Source organism: Vanessa tameamea, chromosome 31 (assembly GCF_037043105.1).
Source record: "Vanessa tameamea isolate UH-Manoa-2023 chromosome 31, ilVanTame1 primary haplotype, whole genome shotgun sequence".
Lineage (NCBI taxonomy): Eukaryota > Metazoa > Arthropoda > Insecta > Lepidoptera > Nymphalidae > Vanessa > Vanessa tameamea.
This window is the reverse complement of record NC_087339.1, coordinates 3,513,743-3,525,482: the sequence shown is the minus strand read 5'-3', so window position 1 is coordinate 3,525,482 and position 11,740 is coordinate 3,513,743. Positions and strand designations below refer to the sequence as shown.

Sequence of the window (11,740 nt, the reverse complement as noted above, 5' to 3'; positions counted from 1 at the left end):
TTGTTTGCGTTAACTATTTCTAATTTTTATTTATATATAATTGAGATCTTAACATTATTAATTATTATGTTAATAAATTTTAACTATTTATGATAACAATAAACCAACAAAAATGTCATACTTGAATCATAAAAGCAACAACCTTAGAACAAATTCCACTTATATTATATATGTATCTATGTCATAGTATTATATACTATACGGTACGCCACTCCAAGGTCCCGGGTGCGATTCCCGGCCTAGTCGATGTAGAAAAAGTTCATTAGTTTTCTATGTTGTCCTGGGTCTGGGTGTTTGTACCGTCGTTACTTCTGATCTTCCATAACACAAGTGCTTTAGCTACTTACATTGGGATCAGAGTTATGTACATAAATTACTCCCATATAGTATCGTTTCGATTCGATTGAGGTACAATTGGCGCTGTTTGTTGGTATGCAATATCCCGCTGCAGTAAATATCTTCAAAAGTCTGCAGATATATAAAACGCGAGCTCATTTGTTGTCTTCCAGGCAGGATATAGAGCCGAGATAGCCCAGTGGTTAGAACGCGTGCATCTTAACCGATGATTTCGGGTTCAAACCCAGGCAGGCACCACTTAATTTTCATGTGCTTAATTTGTGTTTATAATTCATCTCGTGCTCGGCGCTGAAGGAAAACATCGTGAGGAAACCTGCATGTGTCTAATTTCAACGAAATTCTGCCAATGGAATATCCTCCAAACTTTCTCCTCAAAGGCAGAGGAGGCCTTGGCACTACACTGGCTCACTCGTCCTTCAAACCGCAACACTTCAATACTAATTATTGCTGTTTGGGGGTAGAATATTTCAGTGATACCCACCCAGACTAACTTGTACAAAGTCCTTTCACCAAGTAACATATTATGGTGGACTGATTGAATCAGAAATATAAGTTCAATGTCATATTCATAGGAAAAAGGAATTAAATAGTCTGTCAAGGTTATCTTAACTTTGATCTCAGATATACTCCAGTTTTACAGCGAAACAAAATAGCAAATTAGGTCGCTCAAATTTATTATTAATACGATAACTTTTTTTTTCTGAACTCTGAACTCGAGCAAAGACCCTTGAAATATGATCGTCTGAAAATGTTAAATCGTTTTATAAACTTCAATGTAACGTAACGGGGCTTGTAAACAGTTCTTGTTGGAACAATTCCTTCACTTGGCAGCCATTTTAAAAACTAGACTGATGAATTATTCAATCACCAAAATGTGCTTTCAGAGTTCACAGATCTTCTTATTCAATTGACAGACATAATTCTAAGTTTTGCCATAATATAAGCACATATTTAAAACAAAAAAAACTTTAAAGACCGTTTAGTTCAATAAAAGTTTTATAATACTAATAATTTATAAAATGTATTTACATCAAAATGGGGAGTCACCAAAAGTCTATCTATTAGGGTTTCGTGGTCAACAATTTGGGAACGGCGAACTTCAGCAGTCCATTTATGATCGTAATTATTATTTAAGGGGCGACACAAACGTCAAAACGGCAAAATAAATAAAGATACTATGCCGTAGCCTGTATGAGATAAAAAAAAATTAATCATCTGTGGACTTATCATAATGAAATAAGTATCTATATAATTTGACACCAGATGTGCGTAGAGTCTATAGGGGTACAGTACTAAACATATATGTGACACGGCCTTTTCACTAAAGGATTAAAAAAAAATTTTTTTTTGACATTTAATTGACGCGATATTATTGGTTGATATTACAGATTTACGAAAAATTTAATTTTGGAGGTAAAATTAAAATGCTTGTACGTATTATTATAGCAGAGTTATAAGCAAATCTCATGGTATAAGTCAATCTAAGTTGCCATATTTCCTAACTTATAACGGTAATGTTCCCGATTATATTTAAATCTAACTTCGACTACACAAAAATTAAACTCAGCTCAATTGTAACTGAAGTCCAATTACATTACGAATTTTGACAAAATCGCAACTGTATTGTTGCGTTGGTTAGTTTAAAATTGGGGCCAAGGTTTGTGCTATCGTTGGTCCTTCGTTTGTGACAATAATATAAGAAATGAACCCGATTAAAGCCGAACGGCAAATCTAGTTTAATATAAAATATAATAGTTTATAGTTTTGCACTAACATTTTTAATTATTTTTTATGTTATTGTTTTGCGTGTGCGTGATGGCGGTCAGCGCCATTTTGAATAAATTAACATTTCTTATTTATTTCTATGAGTGTGAAATACGTTGTGTTTATTGTAGGAATAGTTTTGCTTATTTATTTAATATTATTCGTGAGCAATGACATTTAATTTTAAGGTCCAATTCATATGCGTTTTTTTTTATAATGATAAGAGATACAATAAAATGTTTTTTTTTTTTTAATAGGATAGAATTTAAATATGAAAACATTTTTGTCTTTATTTAATCGACTACAGATTAAAAATTAAAACTGATTTAAAATATTGTATTCATCATTGAAGTTTAGACATATAATATTATTCAAATTGACCCAAGGAAATGTTTTTAGTAGATTTTAATGTTATCTGTTGATGATACTGTGTGTATGTTACATGTGTTGTGTTGGTAAAGTTTTCTACATAATAGGACAATATGATATACATTCAATAGACAATAGTTTTTACGATAAATCTACACATCGAGAGTAAGAAAATCAGTGTTGCCAATTTGCAAAATAAAAAATATATACGTGTTAATTGTCATAGATGTAAATATATATATTATAATTTTTTCTAAAGTAATATTTTGCAAAATTAAATAATATAATTTTGTATTATAATTATAAAGATAACATGCAGAGATGTCCTATTATATAAAAAAATAATTACCAGGCGCCACCGCGGGAGTTGATGCAGTCGCCGGCGGCTTTGTGTTCGACACGCCAAAAGAACTTAAACATTGTATATTTCCAACCAGAGTAACGAAAATGAGGAACCACATCTTGTTTTGTTCACTGTTGTAATTTTGCGTTTAATCTGTGATATTTGAATTTGGAACGGTTATTATGTACATTATAAAAACTCCGTTGTGTTTAACTTTTTACGGTGTTTAATAAATATTCGTGCGTATTTTTTTTATAATGTACATAGGAAACGATAACTGTCACTTCGAAATGAAACTTCTTTGATCGCGTTGGGGTTATATTTAAATGTGAAACATTTTAATGTAACGATTCTGATGCAAAAACGTTTCATTTCTATCACGTGGTCGATGCACGTGCTTGATTTGATCATTTATATATTTGATTATCATCATTGGATATAGTTAAATATGACATATTCAGAATATGATGAAAAATATTTAATTCGTATTTTACTTTTTTTTTTTTTTTATTTAGTAATCAAAAAAGATACGAACAAAGGTCGTACTTCTGAATACATTATATTTTATAAAGGCACTTCACATATATCTTCTTAAATCTAAAATATAATAAAATATGTGCGTTAAAGGCGTCCAGTGATTTATGTCGTGAATAAAAAAAAAATAATGAAATAAACGAGGCTTTGAACGATGTCATTAAATTAAAAAAAAAAATACGAATGACATTTCCGTAAATACATTATCTGTAGTAATATTATAAATCTACATAAATATGATTTATTTGTTTGGAAGTGTTCGTTTTAATGTTTATCAGTATGATTAATATGTTTGCGTTATTCGTTAAAAAAAGGTTAACACGTTTATCGTTACTAAACAAGAGGATAAACGTCAAATAAACATTTGACTTGCTTGAATAATCTATGAGATTCATTAGATATTATCGAAAAAATTGCGTTTTGAACGTCGACGAAACTATCATCGGAACTTTGGAAGTAAAATTTAATTGGATATAAGTAGTTAAGCGTAATAGTGTTGTATTATAAATAAAGATATATTAATTAATATTTTTTAGCAGTGTACAATTATTTTTTTACATTAACAACCTATGTCCCACTGTTGGGCTAAGGCCTTTGAGGAGAAGGTTTGGAGCATATTATACCACGCTGCTCCAATGCGGGTTGGTGGAATACACATGTGGCAGAATTTCGTTGAAATTAGACACATGCAGGTTTCCTCGCAATATTTTCCCTCATCGAGCACGAGATGAATTATAAACACAAATTAAGCACATGAAAATTCAGCGGTGCTTGCCTGGGTTTGAACCCGAAATCATCGGCCATCTCGGCTCATATTAGCAAATCGCATGGAATACGTAGATCTAAGGTTTTATATACCTTGATTCCTTCTTCGATTGAAATAGATCTTTGTTAGGACATAACAATTTAAAAAAAAAAAACTGTGCGGTGTTTCTAGAAATTTCGCTTGGGAACCAACCCTGTTGGTTTTAGCGAAGTAAGTTTAATTAGAATAATTATTGAGTTCATTTCAAGATTTGTCACGGAAGAACCAAGATCTTTTGGGGGGTGACGAAAAAATACTCCCAAAGGGTGAAACAGTACGATGAACATTATTACGGGCTCAAGTTTTATTTATTATTTATTTTTTCAGTTTCCGGGCCGCCTAGCGATATAAAAAGTCACAGAGTCGATCCTGACCCCTTGGGCTATTGTTGTCCTCACTCCTAACACAAGTGATAAGCTTATAAGGAGGCGTAAATATTATTCGATACAAGATTATATTGATGATAAAAAAGCGTGGAGTTAACGCTCGTTGACTTCCAGGCAGGAGACATAACATACATATATAATTGTATTTAGCTAACATGACTGTATTTTTTGATGATGAAATAGAGTAACTGCTGAGTTTCTTGCCGGTTCTTCTCGGTAGAATCTACATTCCGAACCGATGGTAGCTTTACTTTAAATAGTTTGTTAAATGACGATTCAAAAGTGCTTGTAAAAGCGTACTCGAGTAAAGTATATTTTGTTTTTTTGAGTAATATTAGTAATTTCTTAATTCATTGAGGGCATTGCTAGTATTCTTAAAAAAAAAGCAGTTTTTGTTAACTTTTTGCATCTGTGACGCATCCCGTTCTCAAGTTAGACAAGCGTAGCGAATGTCATACAAAAGTGGAACGCGCAACAGAGTTGTAAGACTTCAGCGTATTTTCTGACGTTCGAAATTACACACTGACAACATCTCGGGAACTACAGATAACTTTTTGACGTTAAAACTTTATAACGTATTATCATTTCGAACAAGGATATAAAACCTCGAGATTATTATTCAGCCGATAATATAGCTACCAAGGAGTTCTAGACCAACGAGGTTTTGCGTAGTGATATGGTAACATAGCCTAAGAGATAAACAGGGGAATCAAATGATGGAAATTTGCGTTATCATTTAAAATCAGCTTTTGGCATTTTGTTAAACAAATGGGCTTTACCTAGGGTTTAGGCCGCGGTGCGTCTCGTGTCTGTCACGAGAAATTATCTGTGATTTTGAGATTTAAACAAGCGAATAGCCGAGACTTCTATACGCCTCTAAGTCCCGAGAACACACTTTGAAAACATAGAGACTTCCCATACTTGAATTTTACTCGTACTTTTCTACGGTACGATAAATGACTGGACTGTGTCCGGCGGTAAGTTTATTCGTACACGCAGAGTTAAATGCGACGTATATTTTAAGAAATCCACGTTGAATCTACCAGTAATAACTCAGTACAGTCCTTATGCGGATTTGACGTTCAATATTGACCAATTATAAAGGTCAAACTGCGAATATCTACGACGAAAAATTTAACTTATTTAAATGGTTATTTATATTTTTGTTTATCATTATTAAAAAAAATCTAATAATATTTAGTTATTATATATTTAATTTTATTTAATTGGGACATAAAAGTATTTGTAATTTATATTTTGTAAAATTTTATTCGTACGATTTAATTTACAATGTATTACATAATAATTATTTAAAAATAAAATGGTTTAGATTTTCAATAATATATTATACACAAAATAATGATAATCAATTTATTAAACCGACAATTTGTTGACAGATTCGAAAAGACGCCATTTTGAATTGATTGCCATCATTATAGTTGACATTTAGGCCAGTTTTACTCAAACGTTTATCAAATAAATTACTTGTATACTGTAAGTATATAAAGGGTATAATAATTACCTTCTTTGAAAGGGTCTGTCTGTTAATATATTTATATTTAACACATAATTAAACACAAATCAGACCACTAAATATACAAATTACTATGGAAAAAAATTGTTTAATATTATATGGGACGATAAAAATATTTTTTTAAAACTAGAACTGTCTGCAGTCTAATTAAAATTAAAATTATAGTTACAGGAATATTATGAAGTTCTTTAAAAATCACTTACATACTAAATATTATTTGATGGAATATTCCCATATATCGTATCAAAGCCTCGTTTGATTAAAAATATATATATATATGTAATACGAATGTGCGTTAAAGCGGGCGTGTTATTAAAAAAAAAGGTAAAGGACAAAAGTTTTTCTGCCTTGCTGTAAAATATTCTAAGAAAAAAATGGTAATAAATTTTATAATTTAATAAAATAAAAAAAAAAAACAACTATACAATAAATTAATTATTTTTTTTACACAAGACAGTAAAACTTCTTTTGTCTAATAAAAAAAAAAAAATGAAAACGTCTAAAAAAGCGTGCGTAGAGCGTGTTTATTTTAATCGATTGATTATTTATTTTGCTTTTAAATTTCTTAAAAAAACTTTTGTTTTAAACAGTTTTATTTTTAGTACAGTTTTATTCACAGTTCGGTGTCTGAATTGAGACTAGAGTTTTAGTTACTATTAAGTTGTTCCTTGTGTTGTGGCTACGGTGTGTGACGCGGTACTAAATAATATACCTTTGTGTTGCCTTGCACGAACTTTCTTCGTATACAGGCTGCTCTTGTTCGTTGTTTCTTCAAGGTTGGTTAGTATTCACAATGACTAATAAAACTATTTATATATAAAAAAACAACTTTGTCTAAAAAGAAATATAAAATACATAATAATAGACTATTTGACTAGTTTTTAAAATCCATTTTATATTATTTAGTAGAGGTTAAGGAACCCAGTAAAAGTTGTTTTTTTTAATTCTAGTACATATTTGCTGAAAAATATCAAATTAAAAATTCCATATTTAAATAGCGCGCGAAAACGCTACTTTGACAATATGGCGTTGCAATGGGGTCGGTGACGTCACTTTCCTGTATTCTAATCTGTGGCACATATAATCCACATACAGTAGGCAAACGAGGTTAACCAGCAAGTGACGTCATCATAAGCCGACCAATCAGGAGCGTTTTGTGTCACGTGACAAACGTTTAAAAAATGCATTTTTATTTATGGATTTTTGAATAAATTAATTATTATTTTCAACTTTCGTTAGTAAATAACCATTTTCAATCTCATAATATATACTGATTACAATAATTGATACTTTATTTTCGCATTGTCAAATAGCCTATTGTAATAGCAACAGATAATTAAATTACCAAACAGTTTTCTGGGATTTAGTTTTGTTTATAGTATTGTTATAAAACATTCATAACTAGATTCAATCAGGATACTAATTAGAGTTTCTTGCCGGCAGAATCTACATTCCGAACCGGTGGTAGCTTCACTTAATATAGTTTTGTAAAATGACGATTCAAAAGCTTCCTTGATTGCCATATATTTTGATTTTTGGTAATATAATATATTGTAATGAGTTTTCATGCCTATGTAAGGAGTATTTATGCATCGCCATTAAACACCCGACGAAAAATAACCCAGAAATAACGTGACATTTGACTTGTCATCCGTGGTATGGCACGGACGATGCTGATAATCAGTGTCAGTCGTGATTAAGGTCACGTACGCCATTTTGATTTGACTTGATGCTATTTTGTTATTGAAATTTGCTGTATTTGTCTGTGATATTCATTGTGTGTTACCTAGCTTCTGGTTGCTAAAAATATTTATATTGAACACTGGTGTTACACTTCATGCAAAGGTTAAGACAGGATGTATTTAACTGTGTCACGGTAGCATTCGAAGGAGAGGGTTCCGCAGATTTTTTTAGTAGGTATAATTTTAGTGACTGTACTAGTCCTGGGCTCCGGTGAGTCCGTAACCTACGATGCGCGCGCAGACGTGACAGCTACACGATGAAATCGTTCGCTAAACTGTCAGTTAAGTGTCAAGTCGCTCGATATAGACAACTTCATAACTTATATTATTGTACAATGTTAAGTTATTACAAGTATTGGTAAAAAAAGAAGTACTTACATTTGTCGTAATAATGACAATAATTTTACTATTAATAATATAATAGTAATTGTAATTATTATAAATGCAATTAAAAAAAACTTTTATAAACGAAGAATGAACTGCAATGCGTAATTGACCTTTTAAAGAACTTTGTCCAGTCAAATGAAGCTTAAACTTCAACTCTAACCGTAACCAAAATGTTACAGAACATTTCGACATCAACCGGTTGAAGTTAGACCGTTGTTTAACAACTCAAACACCCTGTATATTCCTATCAAATTATCGCTGGTATAATATAATGCAACCCTACCAGGACTCGAGGCAAAAAATAAAGCCTGCTTTGTTGGAATTCGCGTGATTACTATGTTCTCAACCGACTTTCAATACGTGTGTTTTGTGTTTGGGATTTTTTTGAATAAAGAATTCGCTTGCGTTTGTTTTTTTTTTCTGCCTACGTTGTTGAGCGACGATTTAACGCGTTTCGGCGATAGAGGAATTTTTACATTGTCTGTTTTGTTGTAATCATCCATTTTCGACTTGGGAACCTTCAAGAAAAGAGCGTACTCCTTCCTGAAAAGCCGGCAACGCATCTGCAAACCCCCCGGTGTTGCACACTACTCGACCACGAAGGTGGTATGGGTACGCAACTCCGAGTTCTCGGGTTCGATTCCCGGCCGAGTAGATGTAGAAAAAGTTCATTAGTTTTCTATGTCGTCTTGGGTCTGGGTGTTTGTACCGTCGTTACTTCTGATCTTCCATAACACAAGTGCTTTAGCTACTTACATTGGGATCAGAGTAATGTATGTGATGTTGTTCAATATTTATTTATTGAATACATTCCATTGTCATCAGACTGAAGCAGATTGCTCATTTCGACTCCTTACGATAACAAAAGTGCTTCAAAACCAGCTAGTTGCATGTATAATATAAATCTTATCATTCATTAAAATTATACATTTTTTTTTATAATGATTTAGACTCGGGTTCCAATTCGGGACAGATTAAACAGTAATTGTGAATAATAACATCTTGGTACATCTGATTATTTAAAAGAGCTATGCGAGTTTCATCTTACTGGCGGCTGTATCGCGGCGGTCGAATTGAAATATTGACGATTCTTGATTGTAAATTTTACTTGAATAAAATACATTTGATTTGAATTGATTTAATAAAAGCTTGTTATAAAAAAAGAACTGTAATTTACGGCAAATTCAACACGACCGGAAAGATCAGGCGCACGAGCGACGACTTTACAATTAGATCTTTTAAACTTTTCGTTTTGATATTTTGATCTGTTTATAATAATAATAATAGCCTTCTAATCAGATATCTTAATAGGTTACAATAAATTAAAACTTAAATAAAAAAACGAATGCTCGACTCTAAAGAAACTATTTAAACTATCAGTTCTTTGGTTATAATCTCTAGATCTGTTCGGTAATCGGCAAAGACTTCCTCCTTTTCCATTCATCCCTGTCTTGAGGCACTCTGTTCCATATTACTTGCCACTGCTCTGATGTCGTCAGTCCACCTTTTCTGCCTCTCTTCCTTTAGCCCTCTCTGCCACCGAGTCACTCATTTGGTCCTGTCGTGTCCTCTTACCAAGTGACCAGTCCATCTCCATTTAAGTCGCTTTAGTATAATATAATAAGTTAAATATAATAAAATGTCACGTAAAATTGGTTTGCTCACATCATTCGTATGTTTTTCAATCAGATTACCTTTATGTACAGTCGTCGAACTTTAAAACGAAACGATTAAACTATAAATTTTGAGCAAGTTTCGTGTTGAACTTGAGTTTTAATTGTGTTGATTGAATTCTGATAAAATATACGTAGTTTTTTTTATGTTACAGGTGGTATACGAACAGGAGGCCTGATGGAAAGTGACTACCACTCATGGACAAAGCAAGACAAGCTTACAGATGCGTTGCCGGTCTTTAAGAAATGAGTACACTCTTTTCTTGAAGGTTTCCAAGGCGTATCGGTTCGGAAAATCCACCGGCGAAAGCTGGTTCCACAGAGTGGTTGTGCGAGGCAGAAAATGTCTTAAAAATCGCGCTGTTGTGGATTTTTGGATATCTACGTGGTGCGGGTGATACTTTGAGTTTTGACGAGATGTCCGAAGGTGAAATTCAGCACAGGATGAATCGAAACAATTCCTCGGAACATTCCCCGTGAAAAATTCGGTAGCAGATGCAGTGTGATCCAACATCTCTACGCAAAGCCAAAGAATTAAGCAGATCGGAAAGGGCTTGATCGTCGATAATTCGAGCCGCTCTACGTTGGATACGGTTTGAAGGTTTACAAGTCGTATCGGTTCGGAAAAACCGCCAGCGAAAGTTTCCAGAGAAATCCGCAAGCCCGTCTGGGTACAAAATAAAAGAATTCCGTCATGTGTGACCAAAAGTCGTTTACTATATTATAAACAATTCGTATTGTTATTCGGTCACGACTCTCCTTCGTCCGCTTAAAACTAGTTTTAGGTTACTTGGTGGCATGCCCGTCAGGAAACGTAGTACCCGCTCATCAGATATTCTCCCGCCAAACAGCAGTCAGTATTGTTGTGTTCCGGTTTGAAGTGTGAGTCAGTGTAACTACAGGCACAAGGGACGTAACATCTTAGTTCCCAAGGTTGGTGGCGCATTGGTGATGTAAGGTATGGTTAATATTTCTTACCGCGCCATTGTCTATGGATGGTGGTGACAGCTTACCACCAGCTGGAAGATTTGCTCGTCGGTCTACCTGTATCATAAAAAATAACAGTATTTTTTAATCAATTTTATGTATTGTTACTATCTCTTGCTCGCGACTTTACTCGCGTATATATTGTAATAAAACCCAGAGATGCACATATCACAAATCACAGATGTATAAACTATATTATTGTAAAGTTTCACTAAAATCTATTTAGTAGTTTTTGCGTGAAAGACGTTCATACAACCTCAAAAACTTTCGTATCAATACGTAGTATAAAACAAAGTCGCTTCCCGCCGTCTTATTTATGCTTACATATTTAAAACTACGCAACGGAAACATAATTTTAGAGTTTTCTAATGTGATGTCGTAAATAAACACATTTTTTGCGCTTACATTGCAAACGCTGGCTGAACCCTACGAGATAGATCAAAATAATGTACTACAGTATTGTACACCTTAAAAAGATCTACAAAAAAGTTTGCGATGGCATATGTCTATCTCTTAGGTATAATCCAAAATAACCATTTTTTATCCTTTACTTCTTACGAGAAATAATGACTTATTTTCGAAGCGTTTTAAAGCAATACAGCATTAATCCTTATCCAATTAAGTACCTTAAATACATTGTGCATTTAATACAGATCAATACGGCCCTTTACATAATTTATTTAAATGAATATTTTCGAAGGTATTAGAAACTGTGAACGTTGTATATAAAGATATTCGGTATTATTCGAGTATGTAGTATCACTAGTGCCCCCCCCCCCCCCCCCCGTGCGTAGCCGAGGCGAATGTCCGAATTTATAATATCAGTAGGATTCCTAACAGATACCACGGACTCGAGATA

General features: G+C 33.0%; 1 protein-coding gene across 1 annotated transcript in view; it reads left to right on the top strand.

The window, feature by feature from the left end:
• LOC113391424 (tubulin beta chain-like) overlaps nucleotides 1-11,740 on the top strand; it is a 119,343-nt gene that overhangs the window by 1,666 nt on the left and 105,937 nt on the right. The window lies entirely within an intron of this gene.